At 45.2% G+C, this 17,384-nt stretch overlaps 2 long non-coding RNA genes across 2 annotated transcripts; one reads left to right on the top strand and one right to left on the bottom strand.

The window, feature by feature from the left end:
* Positions 1–864: 864 nt before the first annotated feature.
* Positions 865–2,207, top strand: LOC134201798 (uncharacterized). The gene is made up of 3 exons (XR_009977059.1): positions 865–1,163; positions 1,406–1,557; positions 1,930–2,207. It is a non-coding gene; the product is annotated as an uncharacterized LOC134201798 (long non-coding RNA).
* A 296-nt stretch (positions 2,208–2,503) lies between these two features.
* LOC134201797 (uncharacterized) lies at positions 2,504–3,155 on the bottom strand. Its single transcript, XR_009977058.1, has 3 exons — positions 3,051–3,155; positions 2,720–2,967; positions 2,504–2,606 (listed from the first exon to the last, which is right to left on the bottom strand). It is a non-coding gene; the product is annotated as an uncharacterized LOC134201797 (long non-coding RNA).
* Positions 3,156–17,384: the final 14,229 nt, after the last annotated feature.

The raw sequence follows: 17,384 nt of genomic DNA, 5'->3' as shown, positions 1-17,384 counted from the left end.
ATTCATAACATCTTAAACAATCACCTACGAATAAATATTATTTATTATACGAATAAATATTATTTATTCGTAGATAATCATAACGGTTTTATAGTTTTGGGAAGGGATTTTTTTGTAACGCCATCTCGTGAAGTATTTCGGTATTACATTACAAAACAAAATTGTCCCTCCAACAGTAACAACAGTACTTGCTTCGGCAGTACATATACTAAAATACTAACTGTAGACGCGAGATAAGAAAACTAACGAATATTTGAAATTTGGTCGTTGCAAATGAAGGACACAGACTGCGGGAAGAAACGATAAGAAGCGGCAGTTCTGCGTTAAAGGAAGGATGCACAATACCTTTATGTAGTCCTTACTGCAGACTCGTACCACTTCGCGATGAGAAACACCAACGATTTCACTTATTTACGTATTTAACATAACAAAGACACGAAGCGCGCGCGCGGTTGTTCAGCCATATTTTTTCGTCTCGATGTCACCACACGATCTCGCTCGCACGCGTCCGTAGGTAAAGTGCCGGAGAGGGATGGGACAGGATTTGCAAAACCAAATTAAAATGTTGCTATTTTTCGAAACTTAAAACTAACAGTTTTACGGCCGTTTTCAATAACCTATCTATCCCTAGTTTCGGTTACTAAAGATAGACAAATCTATATTTTTGTCCTTACTTACGTTCCAATAACCTATCGACGGGCAGCAGTTCCTATCGGATTTATCTATCCATCGTCGGGAGGACGGATAACCTGCTAAAGATAGAACGCTCATACAAATCGTGCTTATTTCCGTTTCAATATGAGTTTTAAGTAACTCTCCGGTAGGCGGCGCTATCTCTAGTATGGGCATTCGCTTATCTGTCAAAATCGGCCGGTTACATGTTTATCTTTCGAAAGTAAATCGCTATAATTTAATAATTGTTTCTCTTCATATTGGCATATTGTAGCAGTGATGATAGTTATATGGAATTATTTCAAATGATAATGGATTGTGATGCAGATAGTGATAGTGAGGCCGATATCATATGGTTAGGAAAATAAAGATCGTCTGAATTACATGGCGAAGATCAATAATTACGAATTTGACTATAGATTTCTGAGCAAAGGTGTTGTGAATGAATTGATTAATTTAATGAGACCATATTTGAGTGTAACGTCAAAAAGGTAAGATAAATTTTAACCATAAAAGTACTCGTTATTACAACTTATATTTGTTTATAGCAATAGCAAAATTATACCTAATTTTTTTTGTGTTACAAAATCACACTCAACAGGAATTCTATAATACTGCTGGATTCCCATGGTGCCCTAAATGACATTCATATACTAATACAATAACCTGGTAGGCTATTTACCTTCATTCTTATTACACACTAATACATCTACATTTTATATTTGTGTTACAGATTCAAATATAGGAGAGGAATTTAGAAATAGAAAAAGAGTATTTTGAATGTGTAATTTGTGTGCAATGCATCATTGATGTTTCAAAATGTTGTTGCTTGATGGCCTGGGTCTACTCATGATACAACTATAATTAACCATTCCGATTGAAAAGGTATTTCTTATTTATATTACCTTATTTATATTATTATTATTATATATTATTATTATATTTTTATTTATTTATATTATATATTTAGGTGTTTATATGAATTTAATATGACACTATTATAATAAATTATCTACATATCAAGAGAACATTGATAACAAGGTGGACTTGGAAATTGCTATTTGCTTGCCGATAGAGGCTATCCCCACAACCCTATCTTTTAACATGATTAATTAACCCACATACTCAATCTGAACGATTTAAAATGAATCACATATTAAAACAAGAAATACTATAGAGAGGTAATCTTTTTTTTTAGTTAAGAGCTTGTTATACTGTATTGTAAAATAATTTAAGCGAATAATGTATAATTTTCAGATGCATTGGTGTTTGTAAAAGAAGACTCCCTGTATATCATTGAAAAGTAGATTAAAACTAGAAAATATGCAAGCTGTTATTATAGCTGCCATGCTGCATAATATCGTCAGAAGTATGAATTTAGAAGAATTAGAATCAGAAATTTCAGTCGCAGATACATTACAGGAAAATAATATAATTGTTCATAACAATTTTTCAAAACTTACATCTGAAATACAACTATGTACTTATAAATAATTGCTTCCAAAGATAATTTATAAAATAAACTCCAAAGATAATTGACTATTTTTTATTTTCCAAAATGATAATTACATGGTAGTTAGTACATGCAAGATATTTAATTTAGAATTTGTACATATACTTAAAAAACTATCTAACATAAAATTATTATTGCCTACTTAATTTATGAAATTTAATATTCCTTTTAAGTAATTTTTAATTTTTTAAATTATCTAAATCTAACTTAACTTTTGCTACCCTTTTCTTTATTTTCCAAGTCAAGTCTCTTTTTTGCTATTAGATATTCTGCTAATGCATTGTCCCTATGCTAGCCTTGCATTTCTTTTCTTCCATCTTGTTTCCGCTTGGCTGTAAAAGTGTTAAAAATATTATATGTGACCTACAACAATGTGCATGCTTTATCCAAAATTTCATCTGCAATCCTTACCACCTCCAGCCTGTAACAAAGAGCATAATTATTTCAAATACTACGGCAACCTGAAGAAAAAATCATGTTTATCAATGTGTTATTAGAGACAAACAATCAACTATAATTAGTATAATTACTAACCTTACTAAGGTTGTTTCTTATGTTGCCGTAGCGTTCTTTAAGTTTTCCCATTTTAGTCGAAGCTGCGATGGAGTTCGTGGGAAACGACGAATCGACGAATTAAAATCATTTACAAGGGTTTGCCAAGCCTGCTCCTTCAATTTATTGTTTGTGGCATTTGTTGCCTTATTATTGAAATGTTTTTTCGCCGCCACAAGTTCTGCTAGAATCATCGTCTCATCTTTTGTCATGGGTGCTGCCTTTCTTGACTGAAAAAGATATATTTTCTAAACTTGAACTCAAAGTTTTCAAAGTAAAATTATTATTATCAATGTAGTTCATAGATACTTACAGAATTCATTTTATTTCACTGTAGCTCTTTAATTATAAACACACTTAGAATTATAAACGAAAGTTTTAAAGCGTTTTGGAGATAAGTCATCATCTAATATAGTTGGTAAACAATAGAAAAACAAACAAAAGAAACTGATCACTGCTTATTGGCAAACGGACTGTCAAAACGTTTCGTTTCATAATTTCGACTAGGATAAAAATAGCAATACGTCCAATTTAAAAAAATCTACATATGTTTTTATTACTTTTTGTTATAAACAAATGTGTTTATGATAGTCTACAATATGCTGGTTACATTATAGTTATAATTTAGAATAAAATAAAATAAGTCTTGATCCTGATGTTGTTTCGTATTTGTAGTAGAACGAAACGTATCAAGAGGCTCGGATAAATCGGAGGGAAGAAGCTATCTACTGTTGGTTAAAGAGAGATAGCACTTATCCGTGATTGTGAAACGCAAACTAAGGATAGATACGCTCTTGCTGATATTCGGAGATAGCTATCTATCCGAAAACTCAGATACGTTATTGAAAACGGCCGTTAAACCAGCGCAACCACTAACAGTAACAACATTAACATTATAATATAATGTATAAACCGTTCAATAAGAACTGCAAACTATCCCCTTGAAGCTACAGTTTATGTAGGAATAATGACTTTTTGGCGGGAACGCGAAGTGTGAAGTTGTGTGCTTTGTTTTATTTTGTCTATTTAGTGTTTCTTCAGGTTTAAATGTGTAATAATGGTGGTTTATTAACTGTTTAATATCTGTGAAAGTGCACAAATGTGGGAAAATGAAACAAAGCCGCTGTAAGTAACTTCTCAATTTCCTCCAAAAAGTCCACTGAGATCTTAGTAAATGACCACCATTTTACTGAGATTATATTTCATTCCATATCATCCCAGGTGATTAATGTCTCAAATTAATCATCTTCGTTTCATTTCACTCCATAATATCATTTGTCATAAAAATATGAATATAAATTAAAATAAGACATGACTTAAAGGTCTCAGTTACCAGGTCATAAAATCCATTAAAAATGTAGGAATAATTCCAGCGCACCCTGGCGGCCGTAGATTACCACTGAAGTAGGAAACGTATGGAAATGAAACGTCAACAAAAAATTCGTGCCACTGTGACGTCATCTGGCCACAAAACATGGCGGTTTTAGTGCTGCCCAGAAGATTTTAATGTTAGTAGGTTTTATCGATAAACGTTCTTGGCTTATTTTATTTTAAATATTGTTGAGTATGAATGTATTTGTAGAATTTATACTTTAATAGGAAGTAAGTATATTGTTATGTGCAAAGATGATATGATTTAGATATTATGTGAAATCTAAGACGAGCTCGTGCTTCAAATTTTCCAAGTAAACGATATGACGATTTTTAAAATTTGCTACACTGATTTTATAAAGTTGTCGTTTGCCGCAAAACATAAAGATATGGCATAGTACAGTGCCATCAGCCCATTTCTAGCATGCTGAATGTTATCGTATTTTGAGTACGTGTTTTTCTTAGACTATTACAATCTATTTTAATTGTTTTGCTGACTCTAAAGTCCGTAACACACTACCGCAGCGCACCTCAAGGAAGGTGCATCGCACTACCGCACCGCACGCAAATTTTAAGCTTATCAAGGGACCGCCTGATAAAAAAAAACACCTACAGAACATTTATTCGTTAATGAAATTACAGACGTCATTCCTTGTGACTTCCTCTCTAAAATCACTTAATTAAAAAATATTTAACGAATTTACAATAGTGTTTTACTCACTGCGGAATAAAACTATTTTATTTAAATAGTTCCGACATTTTGTCGGTAGCCTTTTTCCCGAAATATCTAAACAGAATGTCTAAATATGTTTTGATGACATATTTTAAAGAGGTATTTATGATTAGTGTCATGATGAATAGATTCCGACCGAAAAATGGTGTCCGATATTTCGGATTCAAATATATTAAGTGTTATCTGTATTATATGTTATCTGTGTTATCTATGTTATCTGTGTTATAGTATATATATATGTTATATGTTATATTAAGTATATATGTTATATTATATCTATGTTTCGGATGAGGGCTCCATAATGAATTTAAATATATATAGATAATAGTTTTGGGGCATCGACTTTCTTGAGATCCTATAAAATATGTTTTAATTATTATTTTTGTATGTTTTAAGAATTATAAAATTAGAAATTTTATATAAGCAATCATATTAAATCGATATCAAAGTCAATAAATAATGTACAACCCAAAACAGACGGCCGAACTGACGTGACAATGACATTTGGCGCGCTAAACATGGCGGATTTTCGGCCTCATTAGACGGAGACGGAGACATTTACGTATATTCATGTTTCATTTTATGTACGCACTGAAATACTGTTATATTGTTTTCCTGCGAGTTAAAGTGCTGAGTAAGAACGAGATAGATATATGTTTATGTGTGTGCCTTCAAAATGGGTGCTATTTATATAAGCAATTGTACGTATAGAACAATATGTCGTGTCCCTACTATATAGGTCTATGTAGATTACCATGTATTCTCGAATTATTTATAGTCTGTGGCATGTCACTTTTTACATCGAAAAAAAGTCAGGATCGAAATTTTTGAGCGAGCTATAGTTTGTGGTGATAAAATTAATAATTTCAAGTAGATTAATTGTTGCAATTGATATTACTAGTTAATATCAGTAAAATAAAGTTGTGAGTAATTGATATAATATACAATTTAGGAACCAGAAGTACCGTAGAATTAAATAAAATTTCGCAACCTCAAAAAACCGTTCTGCTTACAGTAAACACAGTCGGTAGTCTGGCGCTCCGTTTATAACGGGATTTTTGAACGGAACTTGGCGCCAGATTCTACCGAATCTGTGGATCAAATTAATCATCTTCATTTCATTTCACTCCATAATATCATTTTTCATAGGTAAAAATATGAATATAAATTAAAATAAGACATGACTTAAAGGTCTCAGTTACCAGGTCATAAAATCCATTAAAAACGTAGGAATAATTCCAGCGCACCCTGGCGGCCGTAGATTACCATGTATTCTCGAATTATTTATAGTCTGTGGCATGTCACTTTTTGCATCGAAAAAAAGTCAGGATCGAAATTTTTGAGCGAGCTATAGTTTGTGGTGATAAAATTAATAATTTCAAGTAGATTAATTGTTGCAATTGATATTACTAGTTAATATCAGTAAAATAAAGCTGTGAGTGATTGATATAATATACAATTTAGGAACCAGAAGTACCGTAGAATTAAATAAAATTTCGCAACCTCAAAAAACCGTTCTGCTTACAGTAAACACAGTCGGTAGTCTGGCGCTCCGTTTACAACGGGACTTTTGAACGGAACTTGAACCCAGATTCTACCGAATCTGTGGATAACGGAATCTTTGAATATGATTTTGACCCCCTTCAAAACGTCGGATTATCTCGAAATTTGGTATACTTATTAAGAACCGACGAAAATTAAATATTAAAAAAAATAATTGAAATTCAACTAAAAAATAAAAAATTAAAACCGTGTTTTATTTTATATTGTATTATAATATTTTTATAGAGTTCAGGCAACCCCCGACCGAGAGCCAGCGCTAAAACTATAAAAACGATTCCTTGCCTGCGCCTTTGCCTCTTTTTTGTGCGTGGTGTTCGTGTGTGCGGTTCTTGTTGAAACATGTTTGGGACTTGTGTAATTTTAACAGTTTTCGTTAATAGTAAATTGAAATCATTTTGTTAAAAGTTTTGTTAATTCAGTGAAATATAATTAGGCCAGTTCTGTGTTATTTATTTCTTTTTGTTAACTACCTCACTTCTGGTCGATAATAGTAGTAAATTAATATATATTATATATATGTGGCGGGTAGCCATCATACAACGCAAGATAATTGACAGATGCCTGAATCTCGCTTACGACATTTTCATGATAAGCTTGCATATATACAAGTTCCGAACGACAGCATTCGGACCGTCGGTCTACTGAGCAAATATCACCCGCTCGGTGGAAGATCTTCCCTTTGTCGTATATCTCTCCAAACTGGTGACCCTGACGTGATGTGAACACGCAACCTTCTGATTCATCATCAGCGCATCAAGAACTTCGGCTACCACAATCCCCGCATTCTCGCAGATAAAAGCAAGTCATCGACAGTCGTCCCACAGTAAGCCAGCATCGCAGCCTCAACAGGACCATCGCAGCCGACTCACCGCGCTTCCTGGCCCTACGGCACGCACCTACACTGCCTCATCGCGCAGCATTCAAGCTCAGATTCGACTCACCGCAAACTTCGAGCAGCACTGGCACTTGCAAGCTAATCTCAGCACGGACAACGATAACTAAATATGACACGACCTCCAGTCTCGGAGGGGAGTGATGTGGCGGGTAGCCATCATACAACGCAAGATAATTGACAGATGCCTGAATCTCGCTTACGACATTTTCAAGATAAGCTTGCATATATACAAGTTCCGAACAACAACATTCGGACCGTCGGTCTACCGAGCAATATGACCCGCTCGGTGGAAGATCTTCCCTTTGTCGTTAAGCTCCCCAAATATGAAGTATATCATTTTGACGCAGGGACGCGTCATGAGCAGGATGGCCGTGTCGGCGCGTGTTTTTTTATAAACCATTAGTTCATGGCTAATAAAGATGGGACGACAAACAACACGTGCAAGCATTCATCGAAAACAACATGTGCAAGATAAGAGTCGTAAACAACATCGTCCCACCACGATACCTTGCTATAAAAACGCTCCGTTGTTGTCTCTCGAGCTCAGAAGCGAGCGAGTCGCCGTGTCGGACGGAACTCTCCTGCGTAATATACGCTCTGAGTTCATTTCTGGTTTTATTGAGTTACGAAGACCGCCCGCTTACCATGTCACTACCCGAAAGTGGAAATACTCCAACATCAGAAGTGGGATCACCACGTGACGAAAAACGGCCTAATGACGTAATCACGTGACGAAAAACATCCCATCTGTGTCCGTTCCCAGTCCTCCCCTACCCTTCGGGGTCAGGAGGGGCTGTTATTAAACTCGCGTAGCTGAACTATGGTGGTGGTTTGCGGCGGCGTCGGGAACCCCGTATTTAGTTCCGTGCTTAGGTTAATAAGATTAGTCCCTATATAGTTCTATTGTTATTTGTCATTTTCTAATTTAATTGCTCTTTTCCTTTTTATTCATACAATTAACCTAAGATTTAATTAAATTTATTATTAGTAGTAATTAGTAATTATTATTATAGGGTAGTTAGTTCCAACTGCCCACTAGCGCCACTGTGGCAATTTATGTACAGTTAAATTATTTTTTTTAAGAGATTTTATGACCTGGTAACTAAGACCTTTAAGTCATGTCTTATTTTACTTTATTTTCTTAATTTTATGAAAAATGATAATATGGAGTGAAATGAAATGAAGATGATTAATTTGAGACATTAATCAACTGGGATGAAATTTAATGAAATGAGATGATATGGGATGAAATATAATCGCAGTAAAATGGTGGTCATTTACTGAGATTTTTTCAGTGGACTTTTTGGAGGAACCCGAGAAGTTACGTCCAGCAGCTTTGTTTCATTTTCCCACATTTGTGCACTTTCACAGATATTAAACAGTTAATAAACCACCATTATTACACATTTAAACCTGAAGAAACACTAAATAGACAAAATAAAACAAATCACACAACTTCACTCCTCGCGTTCCCCGTACAATTAAATTAGTTATAAATTTAGATATACCCTCCATAACTTTAATTTTTTTTTTTAGTAAATTACAAATTGTGTTTTTAGTAAATTCCGTATGACCTTTACTGGTAAACCGACCGACTTTCATAAGTGACCATTTTAGTAGTAGTTCAGTCCAGTTTTACTTATTATTAGTTTATAATTTTGTGATCTTTTTCTTTCGCTTTCCACGGGACGTACTGTGGGTTCTCCCGTCGTGGCCGGTTGATTTTATTTTATTTTTATTATCATTAATTTTTTCTTTTCTATTAATTATTAATTTAATTTTCTCATATTTATTAAATTAATTAGTTTAGCTGATAGTATTCTATCCCCCTCTTATTTAAAGTTGGGGTGGAATCCTAGTTTCTTTTTACTACTAGTTTTTTATTTTTTTTATATAAGCCGATCGAGTTGGAGCTCCTGAGGGTAAGTTAGTTTTGTTTGTTTTATTTACTGTTCTTTTAATAGTTGTTTTACCCACGTACAACTCGGCAAGCCGGTCGCGGAGGGTGCCTGAGCGTGGCTCGGGCCCATTAGTTAGTTCCTACCTTGCACACTTCCATTCGTTTTCATATATTAATTCTAGTTGACTAATTTAATTATAGTATACCTACGTAATAAGGTGAGTCGGTCGTTTGTCACCAATAGTAAGTAGTACGGATGTACCGGCAGCCGTAGTGGCCGTTCATAGTTCGGCCAAATCATGTCGGGGGGGAACCCACCCCCAACTATCAGCACACCCGGCCCGTCTCATAAGGGACGACAGGCAATGCCGGAAGTTCATATACCAACACCAACACCTGCAATCCGTATGGCCCCGATGGGACCCGGTGCGGGCAGTTCGTCCGGGCCTTCGGCCGCGGTCACCCCTAAGGATCGTTCCGGTGGAAAGTAACTTGGCGGTGTCCGGTCTACCGCAAAAAGGCCAGGATGATGGGAGTAACCGTCCCTCCTCCTGCGCCAACGGTGCCTCGACCCGGGAACACAGCTCTTCCCTCTGTAGCTCCCATTCCGAAGGGGAAGGGGAAAGGGAAAGGGAAATCCTCCCAGCCCCAACCCCCTCCCCCGTCCTCACCCATCCCCTCCGCCGTGTCAGTGGAGGCCAATTCATCTGCGGCAACGCTGATGGCAGAGGCCAACGCTCCGCGGCGGGGTATACCTATTCCTACCCCACGTGGTTCACAAGCTGCAAGTAGACCGCCCCACTCGAAAAATAGCGCCCCAGCCCGTGCTGGAATACAAGCCCTTCCGATATCAGGTCCGAAAACAAAAAAAAATCGACTTAAAAAGTTAAAAAAAAAACAAAAAAAGAGAGCTCAACGGGATGCAGTGGTGAGTGCTCCTGCTGCACCGGCTCCCGCATTTTCGACAACAATGGAGGTGGACGTAAACCCCCCAATCGACCCAACTTCGCAACCGAACTTACAATCGGGAACGACTCCACTGCCCCAGGCTCAACAAGCCATCTCGGGCACATCTCAGCCTCCTCTCCCCCCCCGCCCACAGCGCGAGCGGCGCAGCGACCGACAGGCACCGCAGCCTGCCGGGTTCGCTGCATGGCTACTCGGATTGTGGGAGAACTTGACCGAGGTGATCTCCGGAGTAATCCGTGAGATCGCCTCGGGTACCAGCCCCTGGGCTATCCTGTCGGGGTTCTACCAGTTGATGGCGAGGCTCAATGGCTAGCCAAGAGCTTCGCATCATCTATTGGAACCCCGACGGGATAAAGTCCCGGAAAAACGAGCTGCTTGTTCTCGCCCGGGAGTACAACCCAGAGGTTGTGCTCCTGGGCGAGACCAAGCTACGTCCTCAGGATGCGTTCAGGATTCCAAACTACTTCATGTACCGACGTGACGAGCTTACCCCTGCCGGGCGGCCGTTCAGGGGCACTGCGGCCCTCGTCAGGCGGGACGTGGTGCATGATCAGTTGGATTTGCTGTCCTTCACATCGACAAGGTCGGTCGGTGTGAGGGTACACACCTCGGGGGGAGATATGCGGATTTATACCACGTATAGACCCCCGGGGCCTGAATTTCACCCTGAGGACATAAGACGGGCCCTGAATCACGACAGCCGCCCAGCTCTGCTGGTCGGGGACCTCAACGCGAAGCACGTCGCGTGGGGCTCCCGACTTAACTCAGCAGTGGGCAGGCGGCTGTTAGAAAATGCCGATAGGGGCGACTACTCCGTGGTCGGCCCCGACGAACCCACACACATCCCGACCGCCGCGCGCTATCAGCCCGATGTGCTGGATGTGTGTGTGCACAAGGGGCTACGTTGCCCCGTAACGATCGAGGCACTGTACGACCTGGGTACCCCACATCTCCCTATCCTGGTGACACTGGGAATGGGGCTCACCCGGGTTGCGACCTCGCCCCTACGACCGAAGATCGACTGGGAGCTCTTTAGAGGACTTGTCCACTCGTGGACGAGAGGGGCAACCGATGCTTCTCGGCTCAGGCCCGCGCCGATATCCTGGCCGAAATGCTGGAGCGGCAGTTCGCTCCAAATGACTCTGCACCCTCAGAGGCCGCATTCCACCAATCGGTGGAAGAGAGCGTAGCAAGCCTACTCTCCTCCCCGGTGCCACCGTTGGGAGATGGTGATCTCATCACTCCCAACGAATTGCGCCTCATCGTCAAGCGGATGAAGAGGCGCAAGGCGCCGGGCGAGGACGGTATTCCCTCCCTCGCTTTTTTCCACTTCCCTGAAACGGTCGTGTCATATATGACACGGCTGTTCAACTCCATTCTGTCCACAGGACACTTCCCGGGAATTTGGAAATTGGGCAAGGTTATCGCCTTGCCCAAACCCGGCAAGGACAGGAGAAATCCCTCCAGTTATCGTCCGATCACGCTGCTGTCGCACGTGGGCAAGTTGTTCGAGCGGCTGCTGCTGAGAAGGGTGTCGCCGCACATCCTTCTCAGACCCGAGCAATTCGGGTTTCGTAGCGGTCACTCGACAACGCTGCAATTGGTCCGCGTTATGCATCACTTGGCGGATCGGTCCAACGCGCGCCAGTACACGGCCGCAGTCTTTCTCGACATCGAGAAGGCCTTCGACCGTGTCTGGCATGCGGGACTGATCTACAAGCTGTTGCAGAACACGGACCTCCAGCACGCCTACGTGCGACTGCTGGGGTCGTACCTGGAGGGAAGATCCTTCCTTGTCGCGGTCGAGGGCGCTAAGTCGTCGGTGCGCCCAGTCACGGCCGGAGTTCCGCAGGGGAGCGTCCTGGCACCATTCCTCTACGCTCTCTATACCAACGACATTCCCACGCTCGAGGGCAACCTCGAAGCGTGGGAAGCCGACGTGAAGTTGGCGCTGTTTGCCGACGACAGCGCCTACTTCGCGTCATCCAACTTCCCCTCTGCGGCCATTTCGAGGATGCAGAGGTTATTGGACTTACTGCCCCAGTGGCTGGACCGATGGAGGGTCGCGGTCAACGTGGGGAAGACCGCGGCTATTCTCTTCGGTCCGGTCCGCACAAGAGTCGTCCCGGGACAGCTCAGTCTCCGTGGCGCTAATGTCGAGTTTAGATCCAGCGTCCGGTACTTGGGGGTCGATATCGACCGGAGTTTGAGGATGACCGCCCACGCCATGTCGGCGTTGGCGGCCGCTCGCTATGCGAGATTCCTCCTCCGGCCGGTGTTGGCCTCCAGGTTGCCGGTCAGGACTAAGCTCGGCATTTATAAGACGTATGTCCGTTCCCGTATCACGTACGCAGCTGCGGCCTGGTATCACCTCATCCCGCAGGTCATGTCAGGTGAAGTTACAGGCCCAGCAGAATCTGGCTCTTCGCACTGTTATGTATGTATATCCCTACATAGCATACAATAATGCTTACCAAACATCAATATCAGCATTTATTCCCGATGATGATTTCTAGCTAGCTTTTTAAAGCAGTTCGGGTCAGACTTTCATCGGAGTGGGACGTATACCGAGTTTTCCTCACTTTCCCTATAAATACTATAAATTTAGTCTAGGGAGTATTAAAAGTGTTTTTTAAAAAGAAGTTCCTAGTTTCAATTCTAACATTTGGTGGCAGCGGTGGGATGCGAATATCCCAGTGTCCTTAACCCAGAAGGAACTTTATATCAAGAAACCTGTGAAGTGAAATTTATAAAAGTACTAAAGTTGCATCCAGAAGTGAAAGAAAGAAGTTTCCGGACCCGAACTCATTATACCGAGATATATATACTCTCTACTCTTCAAGTTCCTGCAACACCGTGAAGCGGTATCCAATAGTCAGGAATCCTTTTGGCACACCTGACTCTCATATCCAGCACCGAATCGACGGTGATCTCCAGTTCCTGATCTAATCGTACATGGTAAGCGTATGCCATGCATCCTGAAACTATCACGAAGAGTTCCTGTAAGCTGTTCCTGTCAGTGTTATTTTCATCACCAATTAACCTTTGTAGTTTTGTGCAATTAATATTGTTCAGTGTTATAACTTTAGACGTTTAAAAAATAGAACTATATTAATTTTAATTCATAAGAGGCAGAAACTTGATCCGAGGTCGTTCTTATCAATCGTACTTAGTCTAAACAAAGCGCGCTGTAGGTATCGCCCACGTATTCCTGGCCATTGCAAATAAACTATACAACTAATATCCCGTGGGTTGGTTTCTTTATTTAATATTTTTATAAAATTAGTGTAAAATGTCAAAATCAGATTCGAAGAAAGATGTCAGAGAGCAAAGGGTTGATGAGGAGGTTGCGTTAAATGTGGTTCTGAAATTCATAAAACCTTTTAATGGTGATAGAGAAAAATTAACAGCATTTTTAAGAAACTGCGATAGCGCTATATCTTTAACATCGCCTCAGCAGGATGATATAGTTTTTAAATACATCTTAAGCCAATTAGAAGGTAAAGCCGAAAGCGCCTGTGCAATTAAAGATTTCGAGTCATGGTCATCTCTTAAAGAGTTTCTGAAAAATCAATTCGGTGAGCGGAAACATTACGCACACCTGCTCACCGACTTGCAAGATTGTAAGCAAAGAAACCAGGAGACCGTCAATCAATTCTCCCTCAGAATAGAAACCTGCCTACAAAAACTTTTAACGGAAATAACTGTTTCTAATCCGAAAAAGAGTGAAATTGCGGGTAGAATAGCAGCCCCGAGGGACCTGGGCGGGCCCCCCGGCGCGCACTCTGCGTGGCCGGGGGCTCCGTCTGTGGGGAAGTTTTGCTGGACTTCCACCGGGCGCGTCCGTAGGTGGCGGATAACGGGATCCTCTGGGAACAGTCCCACTCCCAGGGGTATCGTCCGATCTTTTTCGTTGCAAGGATTCTTAGGTGTTAGGGAGGTAGGTTAGGTGTAGGAGTAGGGTAGCCTAGTTAGGCCTTGCAACGAAAGAGATCGGATGACGCGGACCAAAACCAGCAGGGGGAGTTGCGGGCTCTCCACGCCCTTCACTCGCTGAAGGGTGTTCCTCCTGGAGACGCTCGGGCTCCCTCTCTCTTCCCCCTTCTTCCCCTTTTTATTTTTTCGGGTAACGTCCGACCCGTTTCGGACCTAACCCACGGGTGGTGGTGGGCCACTTTTGGCCTGCCCTTCGATGGAGAAGTGAGCCGGCGTTGCTTACGCATCTTCCGGCCGCTGGTCGCCATGTCCCCGGCTTCGGCTACAGGGGCACGCCCTCCAGAGGGGGGTACCGGTATACCGGCGTGGCTTCGTCGTTGTTGCTCTTTTGAGCGTCGGGCGGTGGTCTGTCGTGTTGCTCGTTGCACTCGGCGGGCCGCCGGCCAACCCGTAATCCCCACCGCGTGGGGGACGGGGGCCGCTGCCGCGAGGCACGGGGCCGCGAGGACGTAAACCTCTTTAAAAAATGCCCCAATCCTAAGTTCTGGTGCCCGGCGATGGGATGAATGGCTGGAGGGAGTCCAGTCCCAAGGGTACCAACCAGACCCCAGGGGACCGACCCCTGGTTAATCAAAAAGGAAAAATGAAAAATGGCACCTGTGAAGAACTTATTACCCCAGGAGGGTACCTCCCGCTCCGCGTGGGGAGAATCCCTCCGTGCGGTCGAGCGATCGGCCGCACGCTGCCCCACCGTTTCTGGGGGGGGGCACACACTGCCACGAGGAAGGGGGCGACAGCACGGGTCGCGTAAGGGACAGAGTCCCAACCGTGCTACTCGAGCGCTGCGAGAGTTTGATCTCGTTGCACTCGGCGCGGAGCTCCGCGAGGGGCGACGCGTCTAGTGGGCGGGAGACGCCAGCGCTGCTAGTGGACAGCACCCAACAGCGGACACGGCGGAAGCGGAAGTCGGCTCGACAGCCGGCATCCTCCGCTCAGTCCGACTCGTCGGAAGGAGAGCCTGCCAGCGCCAAGTACATGGCGTTGGCGGAAGGGCCGGCGGCTGCTTCGGCGCCGCCCGCCACTGACTTTGACAAGCCGTCGTCTTGCGGACTGGACGCTGCCTCTTCGGCGCAGTCCAGGGCCGCCTGCCGTGAGGCGAAAAATAAAAAGGAAAGGAAGCTAGAAGAGATTGAGCGCCTACAGAGAGCCCTGACGTTGGTGGGTCCCTCTGACCCCCTCCGATCTTGTCAGATAGTTGGCAAAATAGTTGCGACTATTGCAGCCAAATCGACTGGAGGCCTCAAGGGCACCGAAGTGTCGGCCATGAAATCGGTGGCCGCCACACTGGAGGAGAGGCTGCAGGACGTTGTGGACCGCACCACAACCGTGGAGACGGCGGGCTTGCGGCAGGAAGTGGCCCTGCTGCACACCCGCCTCGAGCAAGTATCGGCCGAGAATGGCCAACTTCAGGCGGCGAATGGGCAACTTAGAGTGGACATGGCCGAGTTGCGAACGATGGTTGCCGACCTCATTGAGCGGCAACGCAGCTCGGCCCCTGTCCTTCCTCCGCCCGAAGCAGAAGGCCTCACTGAGGTCGAGGAGCTGAGGCGGCAGCTCCTCATACAGGAAGCACGCAGCTCCAGGGTGCGAGGCCGCCCCTCGCCCATGAGGCGAAAGGCAGTGCGCCCGTGCCAGCACCCCGGAAAACAGTGGCCGTCAGAACGTATGGCGGCCCTACAAAAGGCGCGACACCTGCGGCACGCCCGGTCGCCTCGGCTGCTGTTCCGGCCAAGCCTGGACCATCGCGGAACCAACAAAATACGGGGGCACCAAAACCCGCCCCCTCAGGAGCACCAGTCACCGGCCAGCGGAAGACTAAGACGACTGCTCCTGCCCCGTCCCAGCCTGCGAAGGCGGGGCCCGGCAGGAGCCGAAATGAGAAGAAGGGGGGCGTCAACGCCGCCAAACCGGCCCCGACCCCCCAGCCCCGCCCACTGCCCCCTGCCCCGGCCAATATGGAAGAGGCCTGGACGACGGTAGTGCGGCGCGGGCCCAAAAGCCCTGGAGTATCACGGCGTCCCCGCATACCTCCGCCGACTGATCGGCTCCTACCTCGAGGGCAGGTCGATCCAGTGCATCGGACACGGTGGGGCGATGTACCGCTTCCCCGTCGAGCGCGGTGTTCCACAGGGGTCTGTCCTGGGCCCCCTGCTGTGGAACATCGGCTACGACTGGGTCCTGCGGGGCGTCATACGGGGTCCCCTCCCCGGGCTGAGCGTAATTTGTTACGCGGACGACACGTTGGTCGTGGCTCCGGGAAGGGACTACCGGGAGTCTGCCCGTCTGGCGTGCGCAGGCGTGGCACACGTCGTCACTAGGATCCGACGGTTGGGGCTCGAGGTGGCGCTCGACAAAACCCAGGCCCTGTTATTTCACGGGCCGGGACGAGCGCCGCCTCTGGGTGCCCACCTCGTGATCGGAGGCGTCCGCGTCGGGGTCGGGGTGACCGGTCTTCGGTACCTCGGCCTCGAACTGGATGGTCGGTGGAATTTCCGCGCTCACTTTGAGAAGTTGGGCCCTCGACTGATGGCGACGGCCGGCTCTTTGAGCCGGCTGCTTCCAAACGTCGGGGGTCCCGATCAGGTGGCGCGCCGCCTCTACATGGGGGTGGTGCGGTCGATGGCACTATACGGCGCGCCCGTATGGTGCCACGCCCTGACCCGCCAGAACGTCGCCGCGCTGCGACGTCCGCAGCGCGCGATCGCGGTCAGGGCGATCCGAGGATACCGCACCGTCTCCTTCGAGGCGGCGTGCTTGCTCGCTGGGGCGCCACCCTGGGACCTGGAGGCGGAGGCGCTCGCTGCCGATTACAGGTGGCGTAGCGACCTCCGATCTAGGGGGGAAGGGCGCCCCGGCGAAGGTGTAGTTCGAGCGCGGAGGCTCCAATCTCGGCGGTCCGTGCTGGAGGCGTGGTCTCGCCGCTTGGCGGACCCGTCGGCCGGCATCCGTACCGTCGAGGCGGTCCGCCCGGTTCTCGCGGACTGGGTGGGCCGCGACCGCGGATGCCTCACCTTCCGGCTGACGCAAATGTTGACCGGCCATGGATGTTTTGGCCGGTACCTTTTCAAAATAGTCGGAAGGGAACCGACGGCGCAGTGCCACCACTGCGCGGACCGCGACGAGGAAGATACAGCGGAACACACGCTGGCGCGTTGCTCTGGATTCGACGAGCAACGCGCCGCCCTCGTCGCGGTCATTGGAGAGGACCTCTCGCTGCCGC

Source organism: Bombyx mori, chromosome W, assembly GCF_030269925.1.
Source record: "Bombyx mori chromosome W, ASM3026992v2".
NCBI classification, from domain to species: domain Eukaryota; kingdom Metazoa; phylum Arthropoda; class Insecta; order Lepidoptera; family Bombycidae; genus Bombyx; species Bombyx mori.
Note: the sequence above shows the minus strand (reverse complement) of the source record. Positions and strands in the feature narration are given on the sequence as shown.